Consider the following 17,311-nt stretch of genomic DNA (forward strand, 5'->3'; position numbering starts at 1 on the left):
TCCATTTTGCTAGGGAGTTCTCCTAACTGTCCTATGTCTCATAATACCCTGGTCTCTACAGTATGCATCAAACTCAGTATTACAAAACTCCAAACCATTGTCAGTTCTGAGTGCTTTCACCTTTTTCTCCAGTTGGTTTTCTACTAAAGTCTTACAACCCTTAAACTTACTTAGTGCCTCATCTTTGGACCTAAGGAGGTAAACCCACACCTTCCTACTGAAATCATCCACTATAGCTAGAAAATAACTATTCCCCCATGTGTTTTGACTCTTTCAAGACCCCAAAGGTCAACGTGAAGGTATTCTAAACAATTCACAGACAAATGAGTTCCTTATGGGAAGCTCAGCCTGTGTTGTTTACCCATGACACAGGTTTCACAAAATCCTAAGTCTGACACATTTTCATTACCAAAGTACCCCTGCTGTCTAAGATAGCTCATACCAGTTTGGCCTCTATGGCCCATCCTCAGGTGCCATTTTTCTGCAATTGAAATGTTAGTAGATATAAAATTAAGAGTTAACATTCAACTGATGGTATTGAACACACAATATGTACAGACCATGCCTTTTAACACCTTCAAACAAAATTTGATTATTCTTGTAGACAGTAATGCAACCATTTTCAGCCCTATAGCTACAGTCAGCTTCATCCAGTGTGCCTAATGAGATCAAATTACGCTTAAGCTCTGGTATATACCTTACTCTGGTTAACATTATGAGTTTGCGACTTTTAAGTCTAATGGTGATATTACCAATCCCTTGAACCCTACATGAGTGATTGTTGCCCAAAAACACCATTTCAGGTTCACCAGTTATAAGGATTTGGAACCAGGTTTTGTTAGGACTTATATGAAAAGAACATCCTGAGTCTAGCACCCATTCATTAGCAATTTCAGAACTAGACACAGTGAGGGCTTTAGTGATTTCAATGCTATTACTAGAGGATGCTAAGTTACTCTTAGTACTAGTCTATTTTTGCTTCCTAATCCAATCATAACAATTCTTTTTAATGTGTCCAGACTTGTTACAGTGGAAGCATTTTCTTGTCTCTGATTTAGGTTTGTTGTTATAAGGTTTCTTTTTCTTCCTATTCTTTAAACCTAAATTCTGTTGGACAGTTTTTTCATTCTCTTGTCCTAAGTGTCCAGTTTCTTGTCTGCCTTTTACAAAGAGATTATTCCCATTTCTTTTTTGTATTTTCAACTCAAGTTCTCTGGATTTTAAGCCAGCCGTTATTAGATCTACACTAGGGACTGTTCCAGTGTACTGCAATGCATTTTTTACTACTAAATATTCATCAGGTAAAGAATTTAACAAAATCATTGCAAGACTAGAATCCCCTAATTCCTAATCAGTTCCTTTTAGCAATAGTGTCATTTTTAGAAATTCATCTAAATTTTCTTCTAATGACTTAGAGGCATCCATTTTGTAAGAAAACAGAGCACCTTTCAAGAATGCTAAATTAGGAGCAGATTTCAATGCATACAAAGTTTCGAATTTACCCCAAAGCTCGATTGGTGTGTCCAGATCATCCACTTTCTGCAGAACACTGTCTGATAAATTCATGATCATCAGATTGTAATCTTCTTCGTCTATCTCTAGTTTCTTTTTCATCTTTTCTTCAGACCACTTGGTTCCATCTTTCTCCAGCGCTATTCCTACCTTATTATGAGATAGAAAAGCCTTCATCTGCTTCTTCCAGGTATTGAAATCCATCTTCCTATCGTACTGGGATATTTCTACATGTGTAGTAGTGCTCATCATCTTTCCAGTGAGAAACCCTAAGATTTAGTTCCTTGATCTTGACTAACTCTATTTGATTTGACCTTCTTGTGACATGAAACCACCTCTGATGTTCAAGATTTTAGCTGAAAACTCAAGATTAAGGACCCTAAAGATCAAGAAATCCCCGAAATCGAAAAACCCCCAAATTTTCCAAAACCCTAATTTTGTGATTCTGCCTAATTTGAATCGATGTCAACAATATCTAAACCCTAGAGTGTTGGCTCTGATACCACTGTTGTAAACTAATCCTAAACTTCTCAAATCAACACATCAATCTCAGATAAAAAACAAGCAAGAACAAGAAATCAAACATAATATACCGTGGTTCGCTTGTTCAATATAGAACAAGTTACATCCACGTTGAACTCCAGAATATGGAGCTCGTTGCACTTTGATTAATCACTTCAAACAATACAAATTACAATCAACTTCCCTCTCTGCCAACAATACAAACAATCATTCACCTATATTCCCTTTATACCAGTAGATCTGCTCACTCATCAGAGTACTCACAACCCTTGAAGGAATTTCCAACCCTCAATCAAGACTCTAGACAGATTACACAAAGATGAATCAAATGGAATGACTAACCCTAACCCAGGCTACTATCGTGTTTTGCAGAGAAAAATAGAAGACGAAAAACTGACTAAACCCAAAAGACAAACAACCTCTTTTATATTGTTGACCTCTGAATGTGTTGGAGCCGTCGGATCATGCTTAATCGAAGGGCTGAGATCAACTGGAGTTTAATGAACATAACGACAGCGTTTTTGCTTGGCTTTAAACAACGTCGCAGACTTCATTATTTAACATGTTTTTTGATGTTTCATACAATATGTTGCCAGGAACCATTCCGAAGGAGATTGGCACCAAGTCAAATCTCTATATCTTGAATTTGGGGCACAACTCTCTTTCGAGTACTATTCCATCGGAGCTTGGAAGGTCAACGCTTCTTAACATTCTTGACCTCTCGCGCAATAATCTTGAAAGGACAATTCCGACATCAATGAGTTCTCTTAGCTTTCTTGCAGAGGGTGATCTGTCAAACAACTTGCTCAGTGGAATGATTCCTGAAGGTGGACAACTAGAAACTTTTCCACCTACGAAGTTTGTCAACAATTTAGGCCTTTGTGGATTGCTTCTTCCACCATATGGGAAAGATGCGGCATTAAGCACGAATTCTCAGTAGAAGTCATCTGATAGGAGAGCGTCTGCTATTGTGCGAAGCATTGCAATTGGATTGTTGATCTCCCTCTCCCTAATTGTATGATTTTATACAATTTTCAAAACCAATTGAATACATTTATATCTCAATTAAGGTAATCTTATCGTTGAACTATATGTCATCATCGATCCTTCGTGATCTTATCGTTAAACTTTTCTCAACCTTTTAGAATTAGTGAGATTTCTCCATATTTTAATTGTTTGCGCACGTGTGGTGTTCCTTTCTTTGCCTCTTCTACCTTTCTTGCTAAACCGATTGCAAATAAAAAAATCTATAGGTAAATATTTTTTTAAATTTTAAATTTTTTTTAATTTTATTTTTTTTAAAAAAATTTTTTTTTTTTTTCAAGGAAACATATTTATACAAAAGGATTTTGTAATAATAGAATGAAGCTTGTCTTTGAAATATTACTACTGGCCAAGAAAATCTAAAATATATTGGCTGGTTTCTATAATATTTGAGCAAATATGTTTAGTACACTCTACGAGCTTCGGTTATAAATAGAAATCAGAGAGGTATTTATGTCTTTTTATAGTGAGTTTCTAAAAATAGTATCTTACAAATTAAATATCTCTATACTAGATAAGAAACTTCAGGCTACCTTTCTTTTTTTTTTAAACAAAAATAATAAATAAAAAAGTTTTTAAGAAATAACATTTTTTTTAATGATTTTTTTTACTTGATATAAAAATTTAGTGAATTTATTATTTATTGAAATTCAAATAATATAATGATTCATTAAAAATATCTAAAAGAAATATTATCATTTAACATTCAGGATTATTATAATGGATCTTTTCTTAGGTTTAAAGCTTTAGCTAAAAACACTAGGACATGACAAATTTGAAGAAACTTGGTTCACCGTTGTTTCAAACATCAATTATCGTTGCCGTTACCGTCGCACGTAGCCTTCACCCTTGAATCTCCAATACAATGATATGCAAATCAAGATGATATATCCTATAACACGATCATCAACGAAACTGATCAAGTATCAAGGGCAAATAGGTAATTACACAATAATGTATTTTGAAGGGCAAACTTGGAATTTCATCTTTATACTCTTTTTTTCTAAAATATTTAACAGTCGGCTTATATTATAAACATTTGAAAGCAACAACTTGAACATCAAGTCATCAAAAAAATTGACTCGAAATAGACAATAATAAGTTATAATTTTAAATATTTGGGTAAATAAATTTTTTTTTTAAATTATATTTATTTGGTTGTATGATATTAATAGATGCATGCGGAAAAATAGTTCGGTGCATCATATTTTGCCGTTCACTTTTAACTTTCATTACTCTATTATTTAATATATTAGTTTGTATATGTTGATGCAAGATTTACACCAAAGCATTTTAAGATGGAACTAGAACTGATGTGTGCGTGATTAATTAAAATCAGCAATGTAATAAATTGAAATGCAGAGAAAGTAAAGAACACAAAGGATTTTTAAAGTGGTTCGGCAAGTTTGCATCTTAAGCTTACGTCCAGTGTATTTCTTATTGCTTAGAGAGCTTATAAGAAATATTATAATACCTAGAACAATTTGCTAACCACTCTCCCATCGTTGGAGGTGTATATATAAGTTTCTTACAAAGGAAAGAGCGAAATTAAAGGAATTATAATCAAGATGAAAGTACAACTCCGATATTCTTGCGATTGAGCACTAAGATCGTGCTATCATTATTGTTGATCTGATCTCTTCCAAAATATGAGAGATCTGAGCTTATCTGTGATCTGCTTGAACAACTATCAGGATTGGTCACGACTAACTTATGCTCGGTTGAGTTGTATCTCGAAGAGCTTATGTTGGGTTGGACAAATGTTGAGTTGAGTTGATTCTGAGTCAAACTACATCCTCGCGAGATTCCGACTTCTCCAAGCTTAATGGAAAAATTACACAGAACATCTACCCCTTAGTGTTTGGTGCTCATTTCGAGCTTCTAAGATTAATTGCTTGATTTAACATTTAGCTCGATCTTCTAAGATTAATTGCTCGATTTAACATTTAGCTCGATCTTCACAAGTTGTATGTTGAATGTAGATTTGACCGAGCTTCATGAGTCGGTCTTAGTTTTAGTCAACGTGAACAAAACTTGGCCTTTTTTCTGCAGCGATATTCATGATGTTCCTAGAGTTTTAAAAACGAGGGGCATGTGAGTAATTTCCACGTGGTCGTGTCGCATTAAATGTAGCTGGCTTTTATAGTTACTTTTTGTCACGCGTGAGCGACTACAGCTGTCCACGTGCGAAGTCAAGGTGACATGCGACGACGGTTATGATTACAGAATTCTGACGATTGATCGTCTGTTGTGGATGATCAACACGTGGACACGTTGAGTGGTCAAGATTGCTCGACAAATGGAGGGCTGAGATTTGTCGCAGATCAACCGTCGAGGCTAGATCCCACCTCTTCATCTCCCATGCTCACCACTATAAAAGCAGGCACTCTTCGTCAGAATTACACATTTACAATATCTCAAAGCCTTTTGCTTCTTATTCTGTCGTTGTTCTCTCAAACTTACAGTGACTTTTCGATGAATTCCCACCACTTTTATCACTTCGATAAGGCTCTTATCTTCACCCTTTTTTATTTCAAGTTTTCTTCGCTATTGAGGGTGGCCATTATCGTGGCCATGTTAGCTTTTTTTAGGCTTCTTTTAGTAGACCCACTGGTTTGGGTTTTAGGAAGGTTTAAGGAGGTGGCCGCTGGAATCTTGGTAGCTCGCTTGTATCTTTTGATCAATGCAAGCTATCCCAGATGCCTAAACTGAAAGCAAAATGTGGATAGGTCGCCGATATTTCGAGCTCTAACACTTGGTTGCTTCTGTTTTAGGTATCCAGATGTGTGCTTCCACCATGTCTTTGTCCAGCAACCATAGTATAGATCGCCTTTTTTAGTCCCTGGCAATTTCAGCTGTTCGCAGGAAAGGAGTCCTAAAAGTTTCTAAGGACTTCATTATGAGGAGCTTAGACAACGATGATGCGACCTCCTCAAACAATGCTTCTACCGAGCTTCCCCCGCCGAAGAGTTCAGCAGCCCCCAGACTTAGGAAGGAACCAAGTTCCTCAATTGGGGCCGACAATCTCGAGTGCATAAAGGATATTTATGCGACTTGACTTCCTTTGAGGGCTCCGGGAGATATCTTCCAGGAAAATCCCCCCAGAGGTTAGGTGACGATTTCGGACACCCTCCTGAGGTTTGGGATGTCCATTCCCCCTCATTATTTTATTGCCGACGTGCTAAAAAGGTTTGGCATTGCTTCTTTCCAACTAAAGGGGAATTCATACATAATAATTGTAGGAATGTATATAGCATACCAGATAGCTGGTGAGTTATCGATGAATTGTCCACCTATATAGGTTAAAGAAGAGTCAAGACCAGATGTACTACCTCTCTATGGTGAGGAAAGTAAATTCAGACTCCCACTATTTCTTCTATGAAGCCTGCCTCAGGAGCTAGTAAGAACTCTGATCTTTGCACGAATGAAAAGGGTTTTCTAATTTGGTAAGCAAACTAACCCTACACTTTCTTTGTTTTGTAGTAAATGTCAAGCAAAACTTTGTTTTTAAAGCAAGCCAAGAACAGCTTCAACGTTTTAGCAGTCGTCTAAGTGGTGAGCGCAAGGTTACCCAGCTCATCACGCTTTCTCGCTTGGTAGCATATAGCTAAGTGTCCAGTAACTTGTTATTTATGTCTCCATCTTGATAAGTTGCTAATAGTTCTACTTTCTTTGCAGATATGTGGCCTGATAAGCCAAAAAACCTAAAGAAGGAGGCCCTAACCCACGAGGCTGCTAAGAAGTCATCAATCATCTCGACGAAGACACAGGCTGCAGACATTTTTGGGGCGACCGAGCCAGATACCTCGTGACCAGCTCTCAAACGCACCGACGGTAAACTTTGGAAGGGCCCATGTGCAAAGAAGCCTACAACTACTTCCAAGGTAGTCATGCAAAAAGGGACTCCCAAGTCCCCCAAGGGCCCGATAAAGAAAATATCTGAGCAGATGAGAGGCTCGAGGAAGAAGAAAGTGACTGAGCAGCAGGAGTGCTCGAGAAAGAAGAAGTCTGCCAAGCAGTAGGGCGGCTCAGGAAAGTAGAAGTTGACCGAGCAGTAGGAAGGCTCGAAAAAATGACTGTCGGGCCTACTAGTGGCCCCAAGAACATCTTAGTCAAGAGCACGACCAAGAAGAAGTTTGTTTTGGTGGCTGAGGCGGCCATCCTTATTGAAAGTAGGGATAGCTTGCCCCCGCAATGCGATAAAGGGAAAGTGGATGAGGCGGCTCAGGCTGACCTTGATGAACGGATCAGCGAGCTTTCCAAGCATATACGCGTTGGATCCTCGACGACCGTTTCAAAGTAGACTTACCAGATGCTCAAGGCTACTCCTCCTCACGAGTGACTTGCTCGCCTCTACAACTATGCCTCCAAGGTATTGGTAGTTTGTATTTCTCAAATTGTTCAGAGGTCTTTCCCTTTCCTTTTTGCTAATTTGTTTTTTTTTCTTTTCAGGCTTGTATGGTGACTAAGCTCCTTTTTATATGAGAGCTATCTGACCTTGGAGGGCAATCACCTAGGCTGGCAAGAAAGGGAAAAGCTCAAGGAAAACGCGTCGGTGAGGGCCAAGGTGGCAGAGAAAGAAAGAGAGTCGTTGTGAACCGAGCCTGAGCAACTGAAGGGGCAGGCTGAGGCCCTCGAGGACAAAGACAGAGAGTTTCTCAACAAACTCTCAGCAAGCGAGGTCGCGCGGTAAAAGTTGAGAAGAACCTGACAAAGGCCGAAAAGGACCTAGCACAGCAGCGAGGTGACAATAATAAATTGACTTCTGAGCTTGTCATGGCTCAAAAAGCTGCGTTAGACTGGGAAGCCAAATGTACAGACGCCTCGAGCCAGCTCTTCCAAGAGAGGGTAGACCGCAAGGACGTCAAATAAAAAAAGAGAGGGTAGACCGCAAGGACGTCAAATAAAAAAAGAGAGGTTAAGGGGCTGAAGTCGGAGGTCAAAAGCCATATTTAAAAGACGTCGGTCTACTTGGTCTAGTAGCTATGGGAGGTTTATCCCTCGCTAGACTTCTCTTTTCTTCCCACTGTTTATCATAAAGAAATTGAAAGGATGAAGGCCGAAGTAGAGGGCTTGGAGTTTGTTTACTCAGACAACTCCAAGTCCATCGAGAGTGAGGATGAAGAAGGAGGCAACGAAAAGGAAGAGGTCGCGGTTAAGTAAGAGGTCTAGGACTCGACCTTGCTAGCCCCGCTTTCAACTGATGTCGGCAACCTTCCCCCGAGCAATCCATCAAAAGATGCTCATACTCCTATTCTCGAAGACATTGTTCAAGCTCCTACTGCCAAGGATTCTCCAGCTCCTACGGCCTAGACTTGTGTGTGTGTGTGTGTGTGTTGTTTTTTAGTATAGTTTTGTAACTAAACTTTTATTAATCAATGGAAATTTAGTTTTCCTATTTTTTGTCAAGCACTAATTTTATTTATGCGGTGTCATTTTAATTGTTCTGATCGAACTTAGCATAGAAATTTCAAATTTGCTCCAAGTTATGTGTAGCTTGCTTCTTTAAGAGCTTTTCAAACAAACAAGCAAATCTTTCTTGTGACAACGCTGATTTGGGCTAGTTGCCTGTCTCGCGTTTTGGTCGCTGATTCATGATTGATTTTCTTTCGACTTGTTTTACTTGAGTTTTTTTCGAGTTTTAACTTCGTCGCATCAAGGAATGTCTCCCTTGATGAGTTGAATTATGGTGTGGCTTAATAACTAAGTTGCCTTTTTTTGGACTATTAACTCCGAGTTTTTAAATTTATCGCTTAGGCCACGATTTTGAAATAACAAATAAATAATAATTAACAAAAAGAAAGTTTTGAATAATACCTCTTTATTGATAATTGAAATGGCCATAAAAGACCTTACACTTGATTTTGAAGAGAAAAGAGAGAGAATAAATTGAAACCTAAGCTGCTTATTGGTAGTACCTTCACAGATTCTCAGCATTCCATGCTCGCAGGACAGCTTCACCATTGAGGTATTTTAGGTGAAAAGTTCTTGGTGCGAGCTTTTCAAAGATCCTAAAAGGACTTTCTCATTCAGACCATCTTCTACAGTCTCCTCCTCACCACCTAATTCACCGTCTACTCTTGATTTTTCAACTAACAAACCAATGGCCTTGTAGTTCAAATTAAAAGCAGGCAAATCTCTGCCTACTTCCTCGTTATCCCTTTCCTTTGAACCAACTTCCAACGGTTTTTCTACAAAAGAAACCCTTAAAATCGGCCTCGAACCATTATCGGCCACATCAATCATATATAACTTCACACTTTCATCCAACTTTAATATAGCAGGAGGTACCTTATAATGTTCAGGAACTCTGCTTAAAACATACTTCATAACTATATCACTACGTGAGCAACTCAAATTACCTCTTCTAATTATTTCATCAATCAACTCATCAAAACTAACCTCTATGCTCACAGCAATTGGTATAACTTCTTTTCTCTTCCCAATCCACTTCCACCTACTTTCTTCCTCCACCCACTCACCAAAATATTCAACACCCAAAACAACTTGTCCTAGGCCCCAAGTTCGAATTTTGTGTACTCGGGACAACCTTTTTGAGAACTAGGTCGCCCACCCCGAAGTCTCGATTTTTGACTTTAGAATTGAAGTATCTTTTGGCTCATTATTGATAAGAAGCAACCCTTAACTAAGACTTAGCCCAATGTTCTTCGATTAAATTCAGTCTCAAATGAAGAAGATCTTCGTTTGTTTCCTTATTGAAGACCTCTCTCCAAAATGAACTAATCTCAACTTCAACTGGGGCCATTGCCTCGCATCCGTAAGAAAGCAAGAACGAGGTTTCTCCTGTCAGCTTTTGGCAATCGTTCTATATGACCATAGGGCCTTGAGCAATTTGTCTACCCATCTTCCTTTAAGTCAGTCGAGCTTCTTTTTGATGGTATGCTTGATCACTTTATTGACGGCCTCTACCTACCCATTAGCTTGGGGCCAGTAGATAGCAAAGAAGCTTTTCTTGATGTCGAGCCTTTCATAAAACGATTGGAAGTCTTTGCAATCGAACTACTTTCCATTGTTGGTTATGATTGTATGGGGGATTCTGAATCTACAAATGATGATTTTGTAGACAAAATCCTTCAACTTGTTCGAAGTGATGGTAGCTAAAGGCTCGGCTTTTGTCCACTTGGTGACGTAGTCGACTGTGACCACAGCGAACTTGACACCTCCTTTTCCTTAAGATAAAAGGCATATCAGATCGATCCCCCAGATTGCAAATTGCCATGGGCTTGTTAGGGTGGTTAACTCTTAGGGTGGAGCTCGTGGAATATCTACAAACCTTTGACATTTATCACACTTTCGTATGATTTCGGCCAAATCGTCAAAGACTGTTAGCCAGTAATATCCCTAGTGGAGTACCTTGTTTGCCAAAGATCTACCCTGACATGATTTCCACAGATACCCTGTAACAACTGCTATAAATCAGTACAATGCATGCATAATAATAATAGAAAATGGGCCCAAAACTTTTCTTTTTATTATATGTCATAAGTCTTTTATATACAAAGAGCATTATTTACAAAAAGCCATTCACAAAGACAAAAATAGGGGAAATAGTGTAGCTATTGCTCCTCGCTTGTCGACGCCCCTCCGACTGTATCATCACCTAGTTCCTGCATCCACAAAGGAAAATAACGGGGTGAGTACAAAATAATGCTCAGTAAGTAAACCCTCTATCTGTTTATCCCCACATGTATTTCTCTTAATTCTTTCCTCACACTTTCTGTTGTTTTCTACTAAACGTCATGGCCTCATCTTACCGGAGGTACGGCCGGATGGCGTTCACACAGCACCATCTCACTCTTCACGACTGTCGGGTGGAGTTCACACAGCACCAACCGGCTCTTAGTGACTACCGAGTGGGGATCACGAAGCACTTACCCAGTTTTCGTAACTATCGAGTGGAGACCACAAAGCACCTACCCGTTCCTCATGACTTTTGGGTGGCGATCGCAAAGCATCAACCCATTTCTAATAACTAATCAGGTGACGATCACAGAGCATCAACCCGTTTCTAATAACTATCGGGTGACGATCACAAAGCATCAACCCGTTTCTAATAATTGTCGGGTGATGATCACTAAGCATCAACCCATTTCTAATAACTGTCGGGTGATGATCACAAAGCATCAACCCGTTTCTAATACTCTTCTCATTCACTCTACTGTAGCACTTCTCATTCTCTCTACCCTTAGAGTAGTTGCATCCACAAAGTTCTCTACTCATAGAGCAAGTGCATACACAAAGTTTCCTACTCTTTCTTAAGTCACTTCTCAATGCACAATTAATGTCTATGGATGGTTCATCTCCACTAATGCACTTATGAAATGCCAACATGCAATGTTGCAAGAATTAAGGTTCACTACTCATACTCAAACCTCTATTAGGCATTTCATCAAACAACTCAAGTGCATAACAAAACTCTACTATAACAATAATTCTATGTCTTTCTCTAACCATCCAAAATGGGAGAAAACTCCCTCACATAGCCATAATTCCTGCCATAGAATAGCACTTCCAAAAAGGATTTCTCAATATCCTTCAATTCCATCTCAAACTACATTTCCAACCCACATCTCACTTCTCACAATTGAAGTGTATGAACAACCACAAGCAATAATAATCTCCATTTAAAACTCAATAACATAGCATATAACATGTATATAACATACATACATAATTGCTATTAAAACCCTAATCAAGAAAATTCTCAAATCTCAACTTGGGTTGGGATTTACTTACCTTGTTATGGAGAGATCTCACTAGCTCTTCCTTTCTCTTGGTTTGCTTGATTTTTTCTCTACTCTTTAAACAAATGAACCAAAAGACCTCAATATTCAAATATACATAAAATCTCACAAAGCTTCACATCCAAAGCAAGAATCCTTACCTTAGGATGCCTTAGATTGATTTTCTACCTCAAAACACTCCAAAAGCCCTCTAAAAATCCTTGAACAAATGAAAGAGAAATTGAGAGGAAGTAAGAAAGGAGAGTGGCGATGGAGAAGAAGAATGAAGTGTTTGCAATGACTTAATTCCTTTTAATGCAATTTATACACAAGCATTCCCATTTTGCCCTTACTCTTCCTTGGGAATTCCATCTATATCCTTTGATTCATTACAAACACACCCCCATATCAACATATTCTCCATGAAAATTCCTTATATTGTACTCCCTACTTTTCCTACTAATTAGGGGTAGAATGGTCAAATTGCCCTTAGGGAAGAAAATATCTAAAACTTAACAAACATTTTTGGTCAACCCGTCGCCACGGCAAAAAAGATTCTGTCGCCGCGGCGAAACTATCCAGCAGTTTCCCGTGGCTTCAACACCTCTTCGCCGCGGCGAAGATTCTTCTTCGCCCCGGCGAAGCCTGGAACACTTAACTTCTTCTATTTCAACCAATTTTAGGGCAAGTATTCAACATACCACTCAATCAAAGGTCAACCAAACAATAATACTAATAAACCAACTCAAATAAGAGCAAAGGAAGAAACATTAACTACGTACCTCAAGTGGGGTGTTACTTACCCTCATGGATTTCTAATAGTCCTAGGATTATACTGTTTTATTTATGCTTTTTGGCTTGATTTTAGATACTTTCTTCTTAAGTTTGTGCCTGAATTGCTACTTAATTTCATATATTTTACGTTTCAGGCAAAAACGTGCAGTTAGAGCAAAACTGAGTGAATTGAGTTTTTGGACCAAGAATCAAGAGAATTTCAAGATTCGGGAAAGTTCTGATGCGGATTCGAAGCACTATGAAGCTTGTTCCTATTGTAGATCACTAAGATTGAAGATTCAAGTAAGGAAGCAAGCGGAGGGAAGATTCATAATTTCAGAAAAGTTTGCCGTGGTGAAGTTTATTCTTCACCGCGGCGAGATAGTCTCGGGTCAGATTGTTCAATAAAATCCAACTCGATGCCACGGCGAAGCTTATTCTTCGTCGTGGCAAAGTCTACAACTTTTCAGTTATTAAAACTGTGCGTTTTAATTGTATTAAAGGAGTCTTAGGGTTTTGGGGTCGACTACATAAGTGGGACTTGTTTATTTTAAAACGAGGTTCGACACTTTTTTGGAAAAGGAGGAGAAAAATTGGAGATTGGAAGCCTTCGGGTTCATCAAATAGGGAAGATTTTACTCTCTTTTCGTTTTTCCAGCATGTTGAACTTTGTTTCTATAGTTTTTCTTTTTATTTGCTTTATTTTTAGTATGAACTAACTTACTTTAGGTTAGGGTTTTGATGTAATTGGGATTTTAATGTCTAATCTATAAATTGATGTTGATTTTACATTCTATTGCTTGGATTATGTATTTACTCTTATTCTAATTACAACCAATTATTGAGCATGATGAGACTGAGAAGCGATTCATGTATTAGCCTCTTACGGTAAATACCATTGATTGATTGAATGCTAGAGATAGGTTTGGAGATCCATGAAATCAATTTAGGATTCCACTTAGCTTAACGGACTTGGAACTATTAACCTTCATTTGTGGGTGCGGAAGCTTAATAGGGATGAGTAGGAAAATATAGCCTGAGAAGGTATGTTTTACAACTTAGGGTGTCCCATTTATGATCCTTGCATGTGAACTTAGAAGCAACAGAAATCGTAGATTAAACCAGAAAATCCTAGTGAAGTCAAAACCCTAACCGCTTTGTCTTAATTGATATTTTTCTTGAATTGATTTTGCCTTCATTAGTTAGCTTTTAAATTACGTTGTGGATTTTGTTTTAAACTTCAGCTTGATTGTCTCCTGCAAATCCAAACATTATTCGTTTGCTCCAACTTGATACAAATTAGGAAAATTAGCACTTGACACGCAATCCTCATGGGAACAATACTCTATTCATCACTTTATTACTTTTTACGACTAGTGCACTTGCTACACTTTGCATGTCGTGAAAACATGCATCAAGTTTGTAATGCCCACATTGAGGTACGTAGCTTGATCTTGCTTGTTTGCCCTTAGTTATGTTTCTATGCCCTTTAGTTTTGCTTGGTTACCCTTAGTGTTGCTTGCTTTAAGGTGAAAGGTTGAAAATTTGGGAAGTGTAGACTTCGCCACGGCCAAGGAAGTTGGTCCCCGCGGCAACGTATGCCTTGGAATTTTTCACCGAGGCAACGAGCTAGCTGGAATTCTTGAGGAAATTTTAGAGAAATCTTCCTTAGGGGCAAAGTGACCATTCTACCCCTAATTACTTGTAAATGTGGGGAGTGGAAAATAAGGAAATTTGATGGAGAATGTAATGAAGGTAAGGGCATTAGTGTAAATGACTAAGGGATAAAGATGGAATTTTCTATAAAGTGTAAGGGCAAAATGGGAAAGAATGCATATTATATGAGATATTAAGGGTTCAAGCACAAAGACCCTATCATTCTCTACACTCCACATGCCACTTCCACTCTCAATTTCTCTCATCTCTTCATCAAATTTCCAAGGGATTTTAGAGGGCTTTTGGTTGGATTTTGGTAGAGATTTGATCCTAAGCACCCAAAGGTAAGAATTCTTGCAATAGTTGTGGGATTAATTTTTAAAAGTGTTGAATTCTTATAGTGTTTATGCTTAGGATTTTAGAGAAAGAAAAAGTCTACTAAAGAAAGAGAGATTCTAGTGGAATTACTGAAGCACAAGGTAAGTAAATCCAACCCAAGTTATGATTTGAGAAATCAAGTGTGTAGAGATTTTACATATATGTATATGCTTATGGTTTTGAGAATTATTGATGAGATTGATGAATTTGATGATTATTGATGAGTAGAATTTCTCCATGAGAAGCGGTTTTGGTGTATGATGATTAATTGAAGTTTGGTTAAAGTTAGAAAGAGTTGAGTAGAAGTTTTGGGAGTGTATTGTTTTGGACAGGTTTAGTAATTGTTTAAGGGAGTTTTACTCCAAATATTGGTGGCTTGAGAAAGAAATAGAATTGTAGCCAAATTAAAGTTTGATTATGCATGCAATATGCTTGATGAAATGTCCAAGAGAAGTGTATGCATGAGTTTTATTCATTTATGAATTAACATGAGTTTGTATATGGTAGAGAGAAACTTATTTTTACGCTACATGGCATCCTTGCATTTAAACATTTGCATTTATAAAGAATAATGAGCATGAGATATATATATATATACATATGTATATATATATATACATATGTATATATATATATACATATGTATATATATTCGAGAACTTAAAGAATAAAGAGAAAGGGAGAAAAGTTAGTAAAGAATGCTCTAAAAGAAGAAAAGAACATGTTGTTGCGATGGAGAACCCGTGAGTGACAAGAAGAATTTCCCTGCATGCACGCCGCCTTCAGTGAACGGCCTAAGAATAAGAAGAAGAATTGGTATAGCCCGTAAGAGTGCATGTGGATGAGGGCTGTACCCAAGAAAGAAGAATACACTCACACGGCCAAGGTTCCGAATCCATGCCTCAACCAAGTCCGATCAGCAAACAATAAGAAATAATGAGCAAGAAAAGTAAAAGAATAAGAAAGAAAGAATAAGAATAAGAAAGAATAAAAATAAGAAAGCATAAGAGAAGAAAAGAAAGAAGAGTAAGAAGAGAAAACAGAAAAGAAAATGTGCACTTCTTGCATTTGTGCATGTGCATCACACTTATGCATGGTATTATGCCTACTACCATGAGTAGTGAGAAATTAGAAAGAAAGAAAGAAGAAGTATTGAGAAATTAGAAAGAAAGAAAGAAAGAACATAGAGATAAGAATAGAGAAAAATAGGGAAAGAACAAAGAAGAATAATTTAAGGAAAGAAATTAGAATGTGAGCAATGGAGAGAAAAGGCTAGTATAGCGGATTTACTTACTGAGCAATTAGTGCTCACTCCGTTGATTTCTTTGTTTTTGCGGGAAATAGATGAGAAGCGGTCGGATGGACGTCGAGAGTCAGAGGGAATTGGCACCATTGTCTACTATTTTTGAGCTTATGTACATGAGACTTTTATTAATGTAAAGAATTTGATATATAAAGTAAAGAAATTTTCGGGCCCATTATCTCTTACTTACATGTTTATGTGTTTTTAAAGTATTATATTTCCCAAGTATATAAGTTAGAATGAGTCATCACAAAGTTTTTGGTGCCGTTGCCAAGGATTGATTTTGTGTTAATATTGAATTTTTCTAGTTTTAGCTAGATTGAGTCTAATTTTAGTTTTAATTGTTTCTAGTTTATTTTTGCTATTTCTTTTCTATTCGTGGGTGATTTCATGCTCTCTTTCTGCCTTTGTAGTTTATGCGAAGAGCTAGACATCATCCAGTGGTTCCCATTGATCCAAAGATTGAAAGAACCACAAGAAGACTTATTAGAGAGAGAAGAGAACGAGAGGCAATAGTCATTGAGATGGCTTAAACCAGAACTTTAAGGGAATTCTCAGTACCCTCCACTGATGGTAGTGGTCCAAGTATCACTAGACCACCGGTGCAAGCCAACAATTTTGAAATAAACTAGAAATCATCCAAATGATCTAACAGTCGGTACAATTCAGGGGAGATCTAAAGGAATATCCAAATTCACACATTGCAAACTTCTTAGAGATCTGCGACACATTCAAGTCAAATGGAGTGTTAGATGACACCATCAGATTAAGATTATTTCCTTTTTCATTAAGGGATAAAGTAAAGGGATGGTTAATGGCACTACCAGCAGAAACAATCACAACCTAAAATGAATTGGCATAAAAGTTCGTGACTAAATATTTCCCTCCAGCGAAATCTGCGAAGATGAGAAATGATATCACATCATTTCTCCAGGAAGAGAACGAGTCACTTTATGAAGCATGGGAGAGATATAAAGAATTGTTGAGAAAGTGTCCACACCATGGGTTGCCTGTTTGGATGCAAGTCCAAACTTTCTATAATGGGTTGCTAACAAATGTGCAAACAATGGTGGATCCAGCAACTAGAAGAGCATTGCAAAACAAGACACTCGAAGAGGCATATGAGTTACTTGAAGTCCTAGCAAGTAACAACTACCAAAGACCCAATGAAAGATTTCATCTGAAGAAGTCTCTGGGTATTCATGAAGTTGATGCTTACATGGCCATTTCAGCCCAACTGACAACACTTCAGAAACAATTAGGAGGTATGCAAGTAAATTCAGTTCAAACACCTCAAGTAACATGTGATTTTTGTGCAGGTAACCATGCGAGCATTGAATGCCAAGTGAGGACTACTTTTGCTTCAGCATCTTCGTCA

General features: G+C 37.8%; 1 non-coding gene across 1 annotated transcript; it reads right to left on the bottom strand.

The window, feature by feature from the left end:
• Positions 1-16,834: 16,834 nt before the first annotated feature.
• LOC116108424 lies at positions 16,835-16,941 on the bottom strand. Its single transcript, XR_004124633.1, has one exon. It is a non-coding gene; the product is annotated as a small nucleolar RNA R71 (small nucleolar RNA).
• Positions 16,942-17,311: the final 370 nt, after the last annotated feature.

This window comes from Pistacia vera, unplaced genomic scaffold (genome assembly GCF_008641045.1).
Source record: "Pistacia vera cultivar Batoury unplaced genomic scaffold, PisVer_v2 Contig563, whole genome shotgun sequence".
NCBI lineage: Eukaryota > Viridiplantae > Streptophyta > Magnoliopsida > Sapindales > Anacardiaceae > Pistacia > Pistacia vera.